This window comes from Papio anubis, unplaced genomic scaffold, assembly GCF_008728515.1.
Source record: "Papio anubis isolate 15944 unplaced genomic scaffold, Panubis1.0 scaffold849, whole genome shotgun sequence".
In the NCBI taxonomy this organism is placed as follows: domain Eukaryota; kingdom Metazoa; phylum Chordata; class Mammalia; order Primates; family Cercopithecidae; genus Papio; species Papio anubis.
Window position 1 is genome coordinate 1 of NW_022168718.1, and position 21280 is coordinate 21280.

A 21280-nucleotide genomic window follows, 5' to 3' on the forward strand; every position below is an offset into this window, starting at 1 on the left:
CTTGAAGTACATGAGTATGGCTGTCAGACATCTGAAACCCGAAGCCAGCTTAAAACATCACCATCATTTTGATGCTACCCCCTACCCGCCCTTTTTTTCCATTTGTAAGGGACAAGAAAGGAAAGTATCAGCTTACAAAGCCTTTTGTTACAATTAATCTTTCATGTTCTTTCTTTTGGTATCTTATTCTCTGTTTACATTGTATTTTTATTTTTTATTTTTTGAGACAGAGTCTTGCTCTGTCACCCAGGCTGGAGTGCAGTGGTGCGATCTCGGCCCAAGCTGGAGTGCAGTGGTGCGATCTCGGCTCACTACAACCTCTGCCTCCCAGGTGCAAGTGATTCTTGTGCCTCAGCTTCCTGAGTAACTGGGATTACAGGCGTGTGCCACCATGCCCAGCTAATTTTTGTGTTTCTAGTAGAGACAGGGTTTCGCCGTGTTGGTGAGGCTGATCTTGGAACTCAGGTGATCTGCCTGCCTCAGCCTCCCAAAGAGCTGAGATTACAGGTGTGAGCCACTGCGCCTGGCCGCTGTTTCCATTTTGTAACGCTAGCATCACCCCAGTGTAGGGTGGCTAGGGGTGTTCTTCTTTCCTGTTTCCTGGTGTATTTTCCTCTACAGCATTGGTCACTCTTGAACATGCTTTTTGGTTGTCTGTGTCCACCTACAAAAATATATGTTCCCTGTTATATCTGAGATCTGTCTATCTATCTATCTATATCTATATCTATATCTATATCTATATCTGTATATCTCCCTGTTACATCTGAGATCTATCTATCTATCTCTATCTCTATCTATATCTATATATATATCTCCCTGGTGATATACCAGTGCCTGGCACGTAGATAGTTAGTCAATATTTGTTGAATGAATGAACGAATGAATGGGCTGAAAGAACCTTATTCTTCTTTCTTCTGTCACTTCATGCCAAATGCTTTTGGAAAATGCTATGTGAACAGGGATCGTAAGCAGGAGAGGTTACACACATGGCTGTGGGATAGCCCATCATCCTCAGATACTTGTCTGGAAGGAGGTGGAGTACTTGAGTAGAAATGATACAAGATAACTTCTTCAGGAAATCAGCCAAGTGTCACAGCTTTTCACATAGGCATGTGATGTTTGCGTATGTGTGTATGAAGAGCTGTCGTGGCCTAGAATCACGGGCCTTTAGATCCCTTGTACAGATAGAAAAGTAAAGGCCGAGGCCCAGGAGCACTGCAGGCCACCGAGGTGGACTCCCTGTCTGCCCTTCTCAGTGTCCGGTCACTTCTCACTGCACTCCCCTCTTTACTGCTAAAGCCACCTTCCCTGACTCTGAATGTGTAACCACGAGGGAGAAAATGTACTCCAGGCTCACAGTTTGTGGAGAAAAAGCCCAGCAGCTGAAAATAATGTTCACAAAGTTTGTACCTAGAAAAAGTGGCCATTTCTATAATGTCTTTAAATTTCCCTGTTTCTCATACATTTTATAAACAAGACAGTAGAAGGAGTTTAGGGAACAGCAACTTTAGAACAAGGGGGAAAAAATCAAACCTAGAGCATTCCAGTTTCTGTTTTCTTCTCAGTTTAGGGCTGAGGCACTTTAGCTTCCTGTCTAAGGGACTACTCAAATCTGATTAGAAGCCATTGTGGGCTGGTAATTATCCATAATTTTAGGAAGACAGATGCAGCACCAACTCTGTTCTCTAATAGCAGACTTATTAATTTTAAATTTACATGGCAGGAGAAGCAGTTGGCGAGGTGGGATAAGATGCTTGGTCACTGATAGCTTTTTACTTCTACATATCACATGGGGATTTGGGACCCGGGAAGCCCGCTGACAACTGATGATTATCTGTCCCCTAACCAGCTGGGTTCTTTTTCATCCTGAGCTCAGAAAGATTGCTCCTACTGCAGCCAGGGAAGACGGGTTGTTGACTGGTTAGAAATCATGGCAGGTTATTTTCTCCACCCGCAGTTCACAGTTCGAAAGCAGAGCTATCAAAAAGTTGTCTTCTCAATTGTATTTCAAATCTGGGTGTTTAAAAAATGATGTAAACAAATCAAGCATTTCTTGTTTTTTTTTTTTTTTGAGATGGAGTCTTGCTCTGTCACCCAGGCTGGAGTGCAGTGGCCGGATCTCAGCTCACTGCAAACTCCTCCTCTCGGGTTCACGCCATTCTCCTGCCTCAGCCTTCTGAGTAGCTGGGACCACAGGCACCCGCCACCACGCCCGGCTAATTTTTTGTATTTTTTAGTAGAGACGGGGTTTCACCATGTTAGCCAGGATGGTCTCGATCTCCTGACCTTGTGATCTGCCCGTCTCGGCCTCCCAAAGTGCTGGGATTACAGGCGTGAGCCACCGCGCCCTCAAGCATTTCTTTAATGGTGGTTGTGTGTGTTCTTGATGCGAATGAGAGGTGCATTCCCTTGTAAAATCCCTGGGACTTTATAGGAGGATGTGAGCCTTAGAAGAGAAGTTGCTTTTCTAGATGATCACGTAGATATGATGCTGAGCACTAGACAAAGATGTTGATTGAAGCGATTTAAAAAAATTTTGTCTGAGTTCAGATTTTACATCAATATTTAGAAAATCAGCAAAAGAACTTGGAGGAATGTTTTCAGGCATCCAGTTCAGCCCCCTGCGCACATTGTCATAAAATCCGAGTGTGTGTACAGGGAGACGCATTCCTTTCTGTTCTCATCACAGGTCCTTCCCTGGCTCTGCACCTGCCTGTCATGCGCGTCCATGTGAAGAGACCACCAAACAGGCTTTGTGTCAGCAGTAAAGCTCTTTAATCACCTGGGTGCAGGCGGGCTGAGTCCGAAAAGAGAGTCAGTGAGTCACCCAGATGAGGGTGGGGCTGTTTTATAGGATTTGGGTAGGTAAAGGAAAATTACAGTCAAAGGGGGATTGTTCTCTGGTGGGCAGGAGTGGCGGGCGGGGGGGGGGGGGGGGGGGCGCAGGGGGGGGGGTCACAAGGTGCTCAGTGGGGGAGGTTTTTGAACCACGGTGAGCCAGGAAAAGGAATTTCACAAGATAATATCATCTCTTAAGGCAAGGACTGGCCATTTTCACTTCTTTTGTGGTGGAATGTCATCAGTTAAGGTGGGACAGGGCATTTGCACTTCTTTTGTGATTCTTCAGTTACTTCAGGCCATCTGGGCATATACGTGCAAGTCACAGGGGATGCGATGGCTTGGCTTGGACTCAGAGGCTGACATTGCCCTCTTCCCTACCTTCCCTACCTTTTGCCTCCTGTGCGGTTCTCTCACAAAGTGAATGGCCTCAGCCACAGCTTCTCTGCAGCTGCATCAGACTGTGGCGACAGGAGTGGTGGCTGCTGCAGGGCCTGCTGTCCCCACGGAGCCCAGTCTTGCTTGCCGCTGCAGCCTGGTGATCATTTTGCACCGAAAGTATGTAATTCTACAGAACGAGAGCCAACATGCTGGTGATGGAGGCGTCTTTATCACAGTGCTCTGCATATTTTAATCTTGGGTAGAAAGTATGGAAAAGTATGTGATACCTGTGGTTTGATGTCAGAAGGACGTTGTGAACTTGACGTGGACTGAGGATGTTAAGGTACAACCGGCCCCCCTGGCCTCACTAAATGAGACTTCCCCATCTGCCTGCCAGGCACGCAGAGGTGTGTGGCCACATCTTATGTGTTATCCTTCTCTAGAGTGCGCCCTGTCATCATGCTTAAAGTTACATGATGATATTCTTCCTCATAGAGTAGGTCCCAAGCCGCATTCAACACAGAAATGTACTCTTGCTGTTCTACATCGAAAGTGCTTTCATATACCAAGTGGGAGAGCAGTCCTAAAATCTGGGCTGGAATCACAGAAGGAAGGCTTTGGGAAGCAACAGATTCCCTAGTCCAAAGCTGGTGTTTGATGAGCCTAGAAACAGGACCAAGAGAAGTGAATTTGCTCTAAGCATTCTGACAGTGTCTCACGGTAGCATCTGAACTCCAGCAGTTTCTTTGACCTATTTCTTTAAAATGATTAGTCATGCTTCCCCTGATTCCTATGTAAAACATATTCCTCATTCATTCTCTGATGGTTATCCCAGAGAGTGAAATGAGCATTGATGAGGAGTGCAGTTTGGTTAGAAACTCTACTATGGGCTGGCGGGCCTGGGGACAGTGACAGCTGCCTGCCTGTGGGCAGAGATGAAGTAATTGCTTCCTGGGAAGTACCATCCCTCCTGGCCACACTCTCCAGCCCATTTCATTTGTGTGGGTTTCGCATCTGTTTCTGGCTTCATGTGAGTCTCTATTTGTATTTTAGCATAGGACTTCAGGCTGTGGGAAGAAAATGGGCCATTTTAGCACAGAGATACACAAAGGAAACAACTGGCTAAATGTGAGTGGAAGACATTCTAGGGGGGTTTCTATTTCTTTTATTCTGTAACAGGCAGTCTGGGGAAGCATTCTTGGACATGGGCTCCAAGGCCAATACAGTTCCTCCTGCAGGATCGCATGTTTGAGATTGTGCGATAACTTTATCATTGAGAATGTCATTCTCGCAGGCCTAATAAGTCAGGATTTATTCAGTAAGTTAATTTGTTAAAGACAACTGTATTTCTAGCTAAATCCATGTGAGCTGTTTCTCCTTGGAGAGTTGCTGGGGGTATTCCTGTGGCCTAGTCTTAGGGAAACACACACCTTTGAATACCGCTGAAGCTTTAGTGACCTCCAAAGTGCATTCGGAGTGCTTTTGCCATATGGGGTGTTATTACTGATACATCATTTCCCAGCCAGACCTGATCTTGATTCTTGACCCCTTCCTTTTTTAATTTTTTAATTTTTATTTTTAATTTTTGTTTTTTAAGAGCACAACCCCTCAGGTGGCCACCATGAATCTCTGGTGTTTTCAGTTGGCTGCAGCCTATTTGCCGTCTCTGGTTCAAACATATTCGAAGCCTGATGATGCTTCCCTCGGTTGTTCTTCTGCTGTGTGACCTCCGCGCCCGCAGGGTTCAAGACTGTCAGAGCTGGGAGCCACCTTCACAACTACCAGGGTTTCCGGAACCTCCTTTATCTAGCCCTGGGGATGGAAGAGATGTCATCAGAGGCGGAGGCTTATTAGGTTTACATGCCATTGATAACGAATGAGGAGGTTTTCTTTTATATAAGGGGAGCTTCTTATAACGTGCTTTAGTAGGGTAAAGAAGCTTTTGAGGTTTGCTTTCTCTGGAAAGATAATTTGTGATCCTGCTGTTGCTTTCAACAAAAATATAATTTGCATGCCAGTGCATGTTGTATTACTGAGCACTGGCTGACAAATGGTTCTTAACTCGTCATTCACTCAGCCACTGTCTTGAATGGCATACGTGTGCCAGCTGTAGTAGGAACTTACTAGGCTCTAGGACTAACCCTTATGAAACGGGAGTCCTGGGGGAAGCAAATGCATGTAACTATAAAAGTTTGTGAGGATATCAGTGGGGGTGCCTATAGGTGCAAAACTTAGTTCATTCATTGTCCTATCTAGGAGGTTTTGTGTCTTAGCAGCGTGTTCCACAGCAACGCATCCCTCTGTCAAAATATTCATCATATTATTTTGAAATTCTCTGCTTAGGTATGTATTTTTCCCACTAAGTTCAGAACTGGTTAAGGACAGGCTATGGGGTATGTATTGCATATATATACACACACACATATATTTATATATATACATTACCATTGTCAATATACAATATATATTTATATATATACACACACATATATATTTCTCCCTCTATATATACACACACCACACACACGTATATACACACACATATATATGAAACACACACACACACACACACACTCACACACACTTCTACTGCCAAGCACAGAAAGAGAAAACTAGGCAAGGGTTCTTTTAGTGTTCATGAAAAAGTAGATGTGTTAGTTGAGTGCGTCCTTCAGTTGCCAGGGGAAAGACAGGATGGATTCACAAAGGGAGATAGTGGCTTTTTTGTTTTTTGTTTTCTTTGTTTAACTCTTGAATTCGAAATAATCCAGAATTTTGGAAAAGTTGCAGAAATAGTAGAGAATTCCCGTATGCTCTTCCCTCAGATTCCCCAAACATTTTACCCCATTTGTACTTCCTCTTTCTCTCTCTGTGGATATAATTTTTTTTTTCTGAAATGTTTGAGAGTGGAAGGTAGAATGCAGGGTAGGGTGAAAGGCAGAAGGAGAGAGGTGGGTTGGGAGGCTTTTTTTTTTAACCTTCTGAGATGGAGTTTCGCTCTTGTCACCCAGGCTGGAGTGCAATGGCACGATCTCGGCTCACTGTAACCTCTGCCTTCTGAGTTCAAGTGATTCTCCTGCTTCAGCCTCCCAAATAGCTGGGATTACAGGTGCCCACTACCATACTCGGCTAATTTTTTGTATTTTTAGTAGAGGGGTTTCACCATGTTGGCCAGGCTGGTCTTGAACTCCTGACCTCTGATGATCCACCTGCCTTGGCCTACCAAAGTGCTGGGATTACAGGCGTGAGCCACTGTGCCTGGCGATTGGGAGGCTTTTGCAGTAACCCAGAGCGCTATGATGAGGGCTGGACCTGGTTGGAAATGATGAGGAAGGTGAGAAGTGGTTAGGTCTGGCATATATTTTGAAAGGAGAGTTTAAATGGGTTGGATGACAAGAGAGAGAAAAAGAAGTTTTAAGGATGATGTCAAGGATTTTGGCCTGAGTAACTGGAAGACTAGAGATGCTGTTATTGGGATCGGGAAGACTCCGGGAGGAGTGGGTTATAGCAGGGGGAATCAAAAGTGTGTTTTGGGCATGCTAAATTTGAGGTCCAAAAAGGGATGTCAAGAAGTGTTGGCTGGGCGCGGTGGCTCACGCCTGTAATTCCAGCACTTTGGGAGGCTGAGGCGGGCAGATCACCTGAGGTCAAGAGTTCGAGACCAGCCTGATAATTTTTTTTTTTTTTTTTTTTTGAGATGGAGTCTTGCTCTGTCGCCCAGGCTGGAGTGCAGTGGCGCGATCTCGGCTCACTGCAAGCTCCGCCTCCCGGGTTCACGCCATTCTCCTGCCTCAGCCTCCCGAGTAGCTGGGACTACAGGCGCCCGCCACCTCGCCTGGCTAATTTTTTTGTATTTTTTTTTTAGTAGAGACGGGGTTTCACCATGTTAGCCAGGATGGTCTCGATCTCCTGACCTCGTGATCCACCCGTCTCGGCCTCCCAAAGTGCTGGGATTACAGGCTTGAGCCACCGCGCCCGGCCGATAATTATTAAAATCAATCATTGATGTTTAATAATTTATAATATTATTGCTTCTAATACCGCTGGGGGTGTACACATACCTGTGATGTTGTTCCTAATATCCAGGGACAGAGAGCATGATTTTAGTTTTAATATCGCAGTAGGTGTACACTCACCCTGTGACACTGATCCTAATATCCAGGGGGGTAGAGTATGACATGACTCCCAACATAGCAATGAACGGACAGTCACCCGGTGGTATTGCTCCTAATATTCACAGAAGAAGCCTATGATATCACTCCCAATATCGCAGGGAGGATACAGCTCTTCTGTGATATTGTTCCTAGTATCCGGAGGGGGAGAGGAGGATAATAATTACAGTATCGCAGGCTGTGTTCACTCGCCATGAGATATTGTTATTAATATCCTGGAAGGGAGAGGATGATATGACTCCCCATAGAGCAGGAGGCGTACACCCAGTCTGGGATATTGTTCCTAATATCTCAAGGTCGAGAGGTTGATATTACTCCCAGTATCGTAGACACTGTACACCCCCGTGTGATACTCTTCCTGATATCCGGAAGGGGAGAAGATGGTATTAATCCCCATATCGCAGGAGGTGAACACCCACTCTGTGATATCTTTCCGAATTTGCAGGGGGAGAGAGGATAATATTATTCCCAATATTGCAGAAGATGTACACGCCCCCCCCCCCCCCGTGATATGGTCCTTAATATTCCAAGGCACAGAAGACGATGTTACCCCCAATATCGCAGAAAGTGTACACCCCCTAGTGATGTTGTTCCCATGATCCAGGAGGGAAGAGGATGATATTCCTTTCAACCCCTGCACCCTGCAATGCTCTCACCCTGTAACACCGACACCAGCTCAAGCTGACATGGGACCAGAGGTGCTGGCTGGGGGTGTTGATGGCTTCTCTTTTCTCCCTTGCCAGACTCAGAAGAGGAAGCTGAGACCGAGCAGCCGCAGGAACGAGGTGGGTTTTGCCCGTGGCTCAGGCTTCCTCTGGTTATGAGCTGGGCCTTGGGGTAATGCCGGGGGAGGTGACAGAGCTGAGTACAGTGGGCATTGGATCCGGCTGTCACCCCTCTGTGGTGTGGGCTGGGGGGACGTCGCCTGAGGTGGGCCTGAACCTCCCATCTACTCTGGCACTGGAGGCTGTGGGGTCCCACACTTCTTCCAGTGAACATGCTGGCCCCCGCCTGGTCCCCGACAGAGGCGGGACATCCTTTCCACTGCTGGGACCCACGTGTAGCTGTGGGTTCCTTTCTCATGAGCTGGAGAAGCTGCAGCTCGCCCTGTGCTCTGCCTCAGAGGTGGGAGGCCACACTGCCCTCAGTGGGTGGCAGAATTCAGAGTCTTAGGTTGCAGGGGCCTCAACTGAGGTCCCTGAAGGGTCTGCTCCTTCCTGAGGGGCTGATTCAGGAGGCCCTCCCTTCTCCCCTCTACGGCTTTGTCTCTTCCCCTCACACAAGGTCCGCATGTGGACAGCCTGGTGATGTGGACGCCCCAAGGGCCCTTGGAAGTTCCCTGGGAGTAGGATCCATCCCAGTACATTTGGGATGCAGGCACAAGGTCCCAGAGGTGGCCCGGGAAGCCCGTGGGGAAGGGAAGGCTGTTGTAGGTTTGCCTCGGGGAGGGGGTGGTTCCACCCTCTGCCAAAGTCCCTGGAGCAAAGGCACGTGGCTCTCCAGCTGCCCTCGAGGCCAGGGTAGTGGCTGGGAGGGGCTGTGTGCCTCTGCCGGGTGGGGGAGATTTCTTAGCTAATTTTAGTGTAGTCAAGTCAGACATTTGTCTCTGAATCATATTTATTTTTTTAATTCCAAGGCTTTACAGACGAATAAGGAGACAGTTTGTATTGAAAATACTTTTTACATGTGAGCTTGAAACAGAGTCTGTTTAGGTTTTTTCTTTCCCAGTAATGCCTCCTTTCATCCCAGGTTTTCCAACAGGAAATGCGCTTGTTTGCTCACCTCTGGGAGGGGGCTTTGGCTAAGAAGCCAGCAGGCGCCAGCCAGTGGGCTGCTTGAGCAGCCTGGCCTTTGTTAACCCTTTAGAAGCTGTGGGGTTCAGGTTTTCAGACCATCCAAGGTGAAGGTGGCCACAGGGGCCTGGAAACTTTCCCATCCTTCCTGCAGGGATGGTCCGTTTCCCTGCACGGAGCAGGGTACATGGGTACAACATCCCTGTCCTGTGCTGCCGGTGGCTTTACCAATTTTGCATAGCAACTTTTGAGCTGATCAATAGCTGATTGGCTGTTGGGGATTTCATGGATTCCTTTACCCCATCGGGGGGCCGGATATGCTGACAAAAGTTACATTTGTAGTTGTAGTGTTGCATATACAGGGGTCCAGTTAGGCTTTCTAAAGGGAAAGGCATCTCTGAGGGATCACTGAGCTGACATAGTGCCCTAAAACCGTGCCGTCAGGTGGACGACAAAGCAGGACAGGAGGGTGATTTTGTAGGAGAGTCGGGCCACGGGCCTGCGTGTTCTGTCCCCATAGTGCCAGAGTTCCTACGTGCTCCAGGCCCCGGGTTTGCATTGCACATAATTCTCAAGGGCTCATGGCAAGCTGCACCAGGGACACAGAGGGCGGGGATGCGGGGACCCTGTCCCCAGTGGACCAAGGACTCACTGCTGGACTCTAATCTGTCTAGGTGTTTTTGTGACTTGCAGAAATACCTCCACCTTGCCTGGGCCCGGAGCCACAGGAGACCCTGCAGAAGATGAAGAATGTTCTGGAACAATGTAAGACCTGCCCAGGCTGCCTCCAGCATCCAGCAACGTGAGCTTGCAGGACCCCGAGGAGCCCTCCTTCTGCTTGGAAGCTGAGGACGACTGGGAGGACCCAGAGGCCCTGAGCTCACTGCTGCTGTTCCTGAACGCCCCCGGGTACAAGGCCAGCTGACGTGGCACTGCCATGGCTGAGCAGCGTGTTCTGCAGCTTTAGCGACAAGGAGCTGACTGGGCGCCTGGCACAGGCTCGAGGGGTGGCCAAGAAAGCTGGCCTCGTCATGGCCCTGGCCAGGCTCTGCTTCCTCCTGGGGCGGCTGTGCAGCAGGAGGCTCAAGCTGTCCCAGGCCTGGGTGTACTTTGAGGAAGCACCGGGGGCCCTGGAGGGCAGCTTTGGGGACCTGTTCCTGGTGGTGGCTGTGTATGCCAACCTGGCCAGCATTTACTGGCAGCAGAAGAACCGGGAGAAGTGTACACAGGTGGTTCCCAAAGCCATGGCCCTGCTCCTGGGGATGCCTGGCCACATCTGCAGCACCGAGGTGGAGGGGGAGCTCCTGCAGCTGGCGCTACGGCGGGCGGTGGGTGGCCAGAGCCTGCAGGCCGAGGCCCGGGCCTGCTTCCTGCTGGCCAGGCACCACGTGCACCTCAAGCAGCCCGAGGAGGCCCTGCCCTTCCTAGAGCGGCTGCTGCTTTTGCACAGGGACTCGGGAGCCCCAGAGGCTGCGTGGCTCTCAGACTGTCACCTACTCCTAGCTGACATCTGCAGCTGCAAGTGCCTGCCCCACCTGGTGCTGAGCTGTGTCAAGGTGGCCTCATTGAGGACACAGGACTCGCTGGCCGGCTCGCTGGGAAGTGTGAACCTGGTGCTCCAGAACGTCCTCCAGCCCCACAGCCTCCCCACTACCTCAGGCGAGCGCTGGCCTCCCTAACCCCGGGCACAGGCCAGGCGCTGCGCAGCCTTCTCCACACCAGCCTGGCCCAGCTGTACAGCCACCGTGGCTACCACGGCCCGGCCATCACCTTCCTGACGCAGGTGGTGGAAGCCAGTGCTGTTGCCGGAGTCCGTGCCATCGTGGACTGCCTGCACGTGCTTCATGGGCAGAGCCCAGGGGCCTGGACATCCTGCAGTCTGTCCAGTGGTGGCCAGCGAGGACCAGGAGGGCGTGATTGCCAACATGGTGGCCGTGGCTCTGAAGAGGACGGGCCGGATGAGGCAGGCAGCCGAGGGCTACTACCGTGCCCTACGGGTGGCTCGGGACCTGGGCCAGCAGAGGAACCAGGCAGTGGTGCTGGCCAACTTCGGGGCCCGGTGCCTGCATGTGGGTGCCAGCAGGCTGGCCCAGTAGGACCTCCTGGAGGCCATGAGGCTGTTCTCGAGGCTGCCCTGCGGAGAATGTGGCCGGGACTTCACCCACGTGCTCCTGCAGCTGGGCCACCTCTGCACCCACCAGGGCCCGGCTCAGCAGGGCAAAGGCTACTACGAGTGGGCCCATCTGGTCGCCGTGGAGATGGGCCACGGGGAGAGTGAGTGCCCCAGTTCCTCCTGTGCACCTTCCGGGGCCACTTGGGTCGGGGCACACCTGGGGTTTGTGATTCAGAAACAAGTGATGGTTTTTCCACCATCGAAAGTGCTGCGTCATGGCCAACAGCAGATGTTGGCAAGCACCCTGGAGACAGGCCGTTCCCATGGAGGGGCAGGCCCTCTGTGCCCTACTGGGGCAGCCAGCTCTTCCCGGTTTGTCCAGGGACCATCCTGCCTTGAGCACTGAAAGTCCTGCATGCTGGGAATCCCTAGACATAACCCTGGGGTCAAGGCAGGCTCTGCTGAGCTGGGACTTGTGGCCCCTCCATGAGCCAGGCCTGGAACGCCGGTTCTTGTGGCCATGTTATCTGCTTGGTGTACCGGCAGTCTGTGCACCTGTCATCCCACTTCACAGAGGACCCGGGGCAGATGATTGCCCAAAGCCGCAGAGCGGTTCATGCAAAAGCAGCTCGTTGTGCAGAGTGGGCCAGGCCCCACCCACAAATGGGGCTTGTGGGGTCCTCGGGTGGCAGGGGCTGAATGTGGGAATGTGAGCTTCAGGCCAGAGAAGCCACAAAAGGGTGAGTGGCGTGATGGCGGGGCAGCACTTGGCCCTGGGTTAGGGAAACCTCTTTAGTCTGGGACCAGAGGGTTGAGAGGATTTAGTCAAGTAATAGATGGTGGTGGTAGGGGAGAGGGGCTGGTGGTGTAGCCTGTGTGAAGGCCCAGGGGTGAGCTAGTGAGGATGAGTGGCGGTGGGCGAGTGGTGGTGAGTGAATGGCGGTGAGTGAGCGGGAGTGTGAGCAGGGGTGAGTGAGCCGGGCTTACGCAGGGAGGTGCAGAGTTGGGAGTGGGTGGGTTGGGTGCTGGATGGTGAGAAGTTCTGGAGAGCTAAGCAGGGCCTGGGGCCTCAGGCTGTGGCTTGGCCTTTTCCCCAAGAGCACTGGGGAGCCATGGAGTGCTATAGAACAGTCACTGCAGACTGAGCAGTGAACGGACAGTAGGTGGGCAGGGCTGTCCGAAAGCTAGGCCGCAGGAATAGGATATAGGATAGATGAAGTTGAGTCTAGGGAAATGACCAAGACAAGGGATGCTGTTGTGGATCCCCTCTGCCTTGCAGCGCTTTGTCCATCCTCCCAGGATGGACGTCATGGCATAGTGAGACCACTCAGAGGTGCCTCCTGTGGCCTGGCCCAGAGCCCCAGGGGCTGTGGCCAAATCTGCCCATTTCCCAGCACAGGCCTGTCACCCACTCCTGGCCCTAGGAGGGATGAGATTTTGGAGAGGACCATGTGAAGGGGCCCCGGTCCCACACATCTGCCCAAGGAGGGGTGGGGGTTTCAGACCCAGGTTTCTTCCCCAGGGGCATTCTCTGACTGGAAGGAGACCCTCCAGGAACCCAGCGCCCAAGCCCCCACTGCGGGGAGGGGCACAAAGAGGGCGGGGGAGCAGGGCAGGGAGGGGAGCACAGGGAAGCTGGCCCAGGGCCCCAGCAGTCCCTGTCCTTGGGATCATTTGGTTTCTTGGCATCAGATTCTTTGAGCTTCTGGGCCTGGGGTCGTCCCAGGGCTGCGGATGGCCTGAGTCCCAGCTTGAGCCTCTCTTGTTGGGTGACACGTCTTCCCATCCCTGCCTGCACACCTCCCCAAAGGTCATCTCAACCCCAGCAGAGGCAGTACGTGCAGTCTGGGCTGTTCTTCCTACTAGGGTGGCTTTCATCATCTGACCTCTGCCTGCCCTGAGTCTTCACTCCTGGCCTTCATCTGTCCCCTTAAATGTGACCACAGCAGCCAGAGCCAGTTGTGTCACCTGCTTCCCTGGGGCAGGGTTTCAAGGTCTCACGTCCCATATGTGGCCCACTTGGCTTCCCCCGAGCATCCTGACCTGGTGGGGTAACCATGGCCCTGGCCACCCCACTCACAGGACTCGGTGACATTGCTGCAGTCACACCCTCTCGACTGTCAGACTTGCTGAGAGCAGGGAAGGAGCCAGATTCCATGGGGACCTGGGAGACTGGCTCCAGTCTTGGCCTCAGGTTCACAGAAGGAAAATGGGCCAGTGTGCTAGAGCCATGCTTCTCAAAGTGTAGTCCCTGGACCAGTAGAGCAGCATCCATGTCACCTAGGAGCTTGTGGCAAGTGGGAGTTCTAGGGCCTGCCCCAGGCCTGTGGAGCCAGAAGCTCTGGGGGCAGGGCCAGCAAGCTATACAGACAGGCCTCCGGGTGACTGTGATGCCTGCACATCTTGAGAACCATCGGCCTAGATAGCCTCTGAACACTAACGGCTCCTGGTGCGTCTGGAGAAGACACAGGCCATGTCTGGGAGGCAGGGGAGATGGACTAGCACACTCCTCCTGCCACAGGGCAGCATGATGCTCGATTCCCTCAGAAGGATGTCCTTCATCTTTTCCATGCCGTGTGTGTTCACCCTGGCCCTCCCAGCAGCCTGGGAAGGGCAGAACACTGCACACACAAGAGGGCCGTTCCCAGTCCCCACATTCCAGATTCATCTGTCACCAGACCCACAGGAGGAGGCAGACTGGTTCCAGGAGGATGAGAGCCCTTATTCTGACATCTGTGTCTGATTCCAGGGCCTACAAATCCGCTCTGGACTACACCAAATGAAGTCTGGGGATTTTCATTGACCTCCAGAAGAAAGAGGTGGCGGCACATGCCTGGCTGCAAGCAGGGGAGATCTATTACATCCTGCGGCAGAGCAAGCTGGTGTGAGTTGAGTGGCAAGGGCTGCAGGAGGGCCCCTGTGCTGTTCACTCTGTCCATCCATCCATCCTTCCATCCATCCATCCATCCTTTTATCATCCATCTATTCACCCGTCTATCCATCCATTCACCTGTCCATCCACCCATCCATTCATCCTTCCATCATGTTTACGTGTTCATCCATCCTTCCATCATCTACCCATCCACCTGTGGGTCCATCCATCCATCCATCATCCATCCAACTGTTCATCCTTCTATCCATCCTTCCGTTCACCTGTTCATCCATTTTCCCATTATCCATCCATTCACCTCTTCATCCATACATCATTCATCTACCCACCAATCTACCTATTAATCCATCCCTCCATTCATCTATCTGTCCATTTGTTTATCCATACATTTGTCTATCCACCCATCTATCCATCCATATGTACATACATCATCTACCCTCCACCCATCCATACATTATCTACCCACCCATACATACACACATCATTCTAACCACCCACCCATTCATCTGTCCATCCATCCATCCAAGCATCTATCCATGTCTATACATCTACTGATCCATTGATCCATCCATCCACTCATTCCTAAGCCACTGCTGAGCATCTGTTGTATGCCTTTTCCCTCTGTCCAACTGGTTCCCTCATATCCTCCCCCAGTGGCCAGCATCTTCTCCCTGAGGGCAGAGGCGGGGCCCCTCACAGTGCCCAGCACCTGCTGGTGTACAGCACATGCTCAAATAATGTGGCCACTCAGTTAACACACAGAAGAACCTGCTCCAGGCAACACGTGGCACATCTTACAAAATGCATCTGTCGTAGCGGCTGTTTTCAGAGGCTTTCCCAAACAGTGTGATCTGGAACAACTTGTGAAGCCCATGAACCCGGTGAAGCTTTCATCATTGAGCACCTGCTGTATACCTCCTTGAGCTGAGGAGAGGGATCAAAAGCTCATGGCCAAGAGGGGACCAGGCCCACCCGCAAACACTGTTGGTGTGCAGTCCGGAGCTGTGGCAGGGATGTGGCAATGCAGAAAGGAGCCAGGGGATGGGCTCCCAGCAATCTGGGGGCCATGGAGACTGGTTTGAGTGCAGGGAGAGTGGTCTAGGGCTAGCCCTGGTGGTAGGATTCACAGGTGTCGGGCTCCTGGGCTGCAGCTGCTCAGTCACCTCCTGGCACTCAGGTTCATCAGTTCATTGTCCTCATGCCAGTGGTGGGGGCAGCCCTAATGCCCAGGGTCTGAAAAATGCTCAGGTGTGCCTGCAGTGTGTGAGAGGAAGGAGGCTGGCGAAGGTGGGCGTGGCCACCTTGCCACGTGTGGGTCTTGAGGGAACTTCTGCCTCCTTTCACAGGGCATAGAATGTGGCCCTGTACACAGGCGACCCGAACCTGGGGCTGGAGCTGTTTGAGGAAGCTGAAGACATCTTTTTCAATGGGGCCTGGGAGCGGGAGAAAGCCGTGTCCTTCTACCGGGTGAGCTGGCCTCTGGGCTGATGTGGGTGAGCCTCAGGGGGGCACCTGGAGGGCTGAGGCACAGGTGTGGCAGGGCAGAAGCCTCCCACCTGGAGGCAGGGCCACCCATGCACATGCTTAGTTTCCTAGTGGTCTCACCGGGAATGATACTGTGCCCGGGACAAACGCTTGGAGCCTGGACATGGCAATAGCCTTACCCTTGCACCTGATGCTCTCAAGCAACCATGAGCCGGAAGTCCTGTCCTCATCTTACAGATGAGGAAACTGAGGCTCAGAGGGGCACAGGGACATGTCAAAGGACACAGCATGTCAGTGGGAGGTCCAGGACTGCATGCATCCCAAAGCGGGGACGGCTTCTCCCTTCCTCTGAGCTCACGGTGTGGCTCAGCCCTGGGCACAGATAAATATGTTTTTAGAGAGGAGTGCTGGCTCCCCCTAGTCAGACCCCCGGTGCCCAGGTGGGAGAGGCTGGGTCTGAGGCTGCCGGGTGTAGCTGGATGGGCCTCGGGTGACTCTTCAGCCCCCAACTTGGGTGTTTGAATTGTGCGTTACCTGAGAGCACAGAGCTGCGTCGAGATCCAGGGGTAGCTGGGGCGTGGGAAGCTCCAAGCACATGTTCGGGCTCTGAGGAGGGCGCTGGGCAAGGTGGGTGCTGCGGGAAGCCTGACCCCACCTGCCTGTGTGGTAGGACCGGGCGCTGCTCTTGGCAGTGACTACGGGGAACCGCAAGGCGGAGCTGTGGCTGTGCAACAAGCTGGTGGCACTGCTGGCCACGCTGGAGGGAACCCCAGGAGGGCTTCTTGGATTTTGGGCTGGCTCCATGGCCCTGGCACTCAGCGTCACTCTGCAAGTCCCCTGAGCCTCCCCACCCTGCCAGGACCCACACTTTGGCCAGAGCCCAGCCTCCAGGTCTTCAGGGCAGGAGCTTCTGCCTAGCTACTTCCCTGGTCCAGCTGCGGGGCACATCCCAGGTCTTCACGCTGCAGAGCTCCCTGCTTGGCTGAGCTCTGCTTCCTCTGCCTGTTCCCGCTTCGCTGGACCACAAGGGCTGCCCAGTGCGGCTCTGCCTTCCAGACGCAAGCAGGCTGAATGGCATATTCCTTTCTCTTGTGCCCTTCCCACCCTCATCAAGCACACAGCCCCTCTGGCTGATGAAGTCCCAGTTCCCTTCCAGCAGCCTGCCTCTTTAAGGCTGGGCATCCTGGTGTGCTGTGCTAGGTTGTCTGTCTTCCTCCAGACAGGGAGCCCTGGGTAGGGCTGCGAGGCCCCAGCTACTTGTGCCTCAAACAGTACACAGGTGTGCAGCTGTGTGGGAATGCATTGAATGCTGGCTCCACGGCACTCACTTCTGAAAAGGGGAGGACATCGGAGACAGCCGAGGTGGGTCATGATCTGTGGGGGGACCTGAGCTCAGGCACGAAAGTGACTCCCCCAGGGTGGCCTGATCGTGACACACCCAGGAGTCGGATGTCACGCCTGTGGGTTGCCTGGGAGGCCGGGTGCCCGGCACCCGGACTGCATGGCTTTGGGCCCTGGTTAAAACCAATGAGCAAAGGCAGTGGCTATGTGTAGGCAGAGCTGGGTCATCCAAGTCCGGACTCACAAAGCCTCAGTAGACGGGCAGGCTCTATTAGTTCTGCTTTGTGATGGTGCTGAGTCTGGGGAACCCGGAAGGGATTGGCCAGAGCTGCCCAGGTGACCGCAGGTGTCTGGAGGCAAGCCAGGGGCTGCCCGGAGCCTGCATACCTGCTCCTGAGGGGCCTGTGCCCTGCCTGCCCCAGGAAGCCACGTCCTCACACCTGCCCCTTTGGCCTGCACCCCAGGGGACCGGCTGAACGAGTGCATGGCCTACCACCGGCTGGCTGCCCTGCACTACCAGCTGGGCAATGGCAAGCTGGTGGAGCACTTCTACCTCAAGGCCCTGTCGCTCTGCAACTCACCGCTGGAGTTCGACGAGACCTTCTACTACCTGAAGGTGTACCTGGTGCTCAGTGACATCATCTATGACCTGAAGGTGGGTGGGGAGGGGCAGGGCTCGGGGTGCTCCCGGCCCCCTTGGAGTGGGATCTCCACCCAGACCCCAGAGTCCTGTGTTCCAACCTTCCTTAGGAATGGCCCAGTGGCCTCCCTGTAGCTCTGCACCTGGCTGGAGCAGCCGGTAAGGTTAACAGATACAACCCAACTCCCAAGCTGGCCAGGCCCCACCCTCAAGAACTCAGTCTCAGCCAGGGAGGCTGACACATAAGCAGGCAATGGTGGCCTCTGGGTAAAGGGGAATTGTAGTCGGGGGGACCCTCCTGGAGGAGGTGACACCAAAGCTGAGTCTTGACAGTCAAGTGTCAAGTTGTGTTTAACAAAAACAGGGTCGGAAGGAGGACATTTAGGAGGACGGCATCATCCTCACGTTGAATCCACATTGCAAGATCCAGCCCAAATCCCAGCGCCTCCTCTAGGAAGCCTGCCCAGGGTGCCAGCCCGCACTGAGCAACTCCTTCCTGGAGTCCCGAGACACCTTGAATCTTCACATCACCCAGGAAGGGGGGGATGGGGCCAGTGTCTTACCATGTGCTTCACAGACAGGGAAACCCCAGCGCAGGGCAGGTGCAATGGGGCAGGGCCCAAGCTAGCCAGACTGAGGCCTTGCTGGGTTGGGTCTGTCTCGAGGGAAGGTGCTGGGACCTGTACTCCCTCTGCCCTCAGCCCTGCAGGGGTGGAGAGCTGGGACTGACAGACTCAGATCTGGGGTGTCTCCACCCCTCTGGCCAGCAGGTGCCCGCCCCTCCTCAGCATCGCACCGACACATCAGTGCTCCTTATGGGCTGAGGGGCCAGGGCACTCCAGGGACTGAGATCTTGGGGGCCTTAGAACAACATGAGGAGCTGGGGCAGCCCTAAGACTGCCCCGTATTCCCCACCACAGGCCTGGGGCTGCCCTGCCCGCGCCCAGTGCTGGCGACACCTGGTGCTCAGAAGCGGTCTCAGTGGCCTCCCAAGTCCCAGCCAGACAGGGAGGTGCCAGGTGTCAGGCCCAGAGGGACGCTGCTCACTGCTCAGGGGCTCACCTGGGATCCAGGGGACGTGCCTCCCAGAAGGGGCCTCTCTCTTGGTCAAGCCTGCCGCCCACTCTGCCTGCCCAGGAGGAAGGAAAAGGCCAAGTAGTACCTGAGAGGCCAACGTCCACAGTTGGGGTCGAGGGGCAGAGGCCTCCTTCACCTTCCCCTGCACAGGCCTCTGGGCCTCATCGTGACTATGCTGTCAGCACAGGCCAGCTTCCCACAGGGAGGCCCCCTCAGAATTCCCAAGGGAGGCTGTCTTTCCAAGGCCACGCCCTCCTCCTTGTATAGGAGGCTCTGGACCCAGGACCCAGAGGAGTGGGAGAGAAAGCCGGGCTGGATGGGGCCTGGAAGGCTGGCGGAGAGGCAGGGGTAAATGGGCATTCTTGCCGATTGCCTCTAAAATGGGGTCCCCTTTAGTCTACACGTGAGAGTGAGCCCTGGAATAGGGTGGATTAGGTGTGTCCTGGCTCAGTGTGCCACTTGCTGCACACACTACAGGCACATTGAAATGCACAGGTACACGCACACTCAGGCACACGCACTCAGGCACAGGCCTGCCTGTACTGAGCAACTCCTTCCTGGAGGACATACACAGGCGCACACACACGCACACGCAGAGACATATGCTTTGGCTGGCTCCTTCCTGTTTAGTTTGGATGCCCCCACCCCTTCAGGAAGCCCTTGCCTCCCACCACTGGCTGCGTCTGGGGCCTCCTGGGTCCCCCACAGGCTCCCGGGCTTCCCTGTGCCACAGCCCAGGCCACCCTGTATGGTCAGTGTTCACTCCCAGGTCCCTCAGCCTGGGAGCAAGGACGTTAGGCTCAGCCATACACCCAGCACAGAGGCCAGTGTTCGGCTGGGCGGTGACTCAGGGCCTTCTCACGCCCCTGCTCCGTGTCTGGGGTGGGGCAGTGAGGGAATGGACTGCTGCATCTTGGACTTTGTCCTTGGCCCTGGGAGCCATCTTGAGATGGTAAAGGGGGACAGGCCAGGCACGAGTCTTAGGTCCCTTGGGTGACCCCCATGTGGAGGAGCCACCTGGGGAGAAGCCGGGTGGGGGATGGGACGGTCAAGGAGGTGGTCTGGGAGGCCAACCCAGGGATGGTGAGTTTGAGCCAAGGATGCATTGAAAACAGGAGTGGATGTCTGGGGAGTCACACTCTGTCAATATTTCAGGGAACATTGCCAGAGAGGACACCTGTGAGATGGTTTTGTACCTGGCCTGACCCGTGGAGGGCCTGGAAATGGTCAGCAAGGACAGGGGCCAGAGGGGAGCCTGGGTCACTCAACGCTGTGCCCCTGCTGGGGCTTGGAGCCATGGGTCCTGCATGGAACTCTCAGAGCAGGCAGGATCGGCCCTGACCTCAGCCCATGGGGAAAGCAGCCACTGCCTGCAGAGAGGGTGGGACTGGGGCAGGAGGCTTGATGTGAGTGGGGGCGTAGGGACAGTCAGGAAGTATTCCAGGGGTGTCAGGGTCATCCCCACCTCCTGCAGCTGAGACCACAGCAGTGTCACAGGCTTCAGGGCTCATGGGGTGAGCCAGGATTGGCTGGACATGTGGAATGACCCGGAGACAGGAACAGCTTCTGGGAAGACAGACGGAGTCCCCCTTTTGCTGAGCATGGCCTGTCCCCTTCAGGACCCGTTTGATGCAGCCGGGTACTACCAAGCTGGCACTGGCAGCCACCATGGACCTGGGCAACAAGAAGGCACAGCTGAAGATCTACACGCGGCTGGCCACCATCTACCAGAACTTCCTCCTGGACCGCGAGAAGTCCTCCTCTTCTACCAGAAGGCCAGGACCTTCACCACAGAGCTCAACGTCCGCAGGGTCCACCTGCCGCCTCTGCCACTCTGCGGGTGGGCCCCTTGGTTGGCCCCCAGCCACCCTCGCTGAGGACAGCATCCGAGGAAGTGGGTTTTGTGCAAAGAGAATGGTCTCCTGCCTCTCCTGGTGTCTCCCGTGGCTCATTTTCTGGGAAATGGAGGCATGAAAGCAGGGGTCAAATAGCAATAAAGTTGTTTTTTTTTTTTGCAATAACCTACCAAAGTCCCCAGGGCATCCTTCCCTGTGTGCTTCCTGGGGTGTGTCTACTAGGGGCCAGCTCCTTCCCTGGTGGCAACCCTCTGATCTTGGGGATGAGAAGGACCCCGAGTCCTACAGACTTGGGCCAGGTCACCATGAGCCTCGGTTTCCTTGGCGGCCAGAGGGGAGATGGTGGTGGAACTCCCTGAGCAGCTCCCTGCTCAGAGCTTTTGCTGTAGGTCTCATACCACCCTTGCCTTTAACCTTCAGGCCACTGTGCCCGGATGTGGGGGCTGCTAGTGCCCCTGTTCAGCATTGAAGAAACAGAGGCACAGAGAGGTTAAGTGTCTGGCCCACCGTCACACAGCAGGTAGGGGCGGAGACACAGAGCCCAGTACACTGACCAACACACCACCCTGCCAGCCTGCTGCCAGGAAGGTGTCCCCCATTAGGACCCAAAGTCAACTCCTTGTCCTCTCTTGTGATGTCAGGAGAGCCACAGGCCAGTGAGGGTGGCCCCAGGGATCCCTCACACTCAGTG

At 54.1% G+C, this 21280-nt stretch overlaps 1 pseudogene; it reads left to right on the forward strand.

Annotated features, from left to right (window-relative positions):
* Positions 1 to 8137: 8137 nt before the first annotated feature.
* On the forward strand, positions 8138 to 20766 carry LOC101003292 (annotated as a pseudogene).
* The last annotated feature ends 514 nt before the right edge of the window (positions 20767 to 21280 follow it).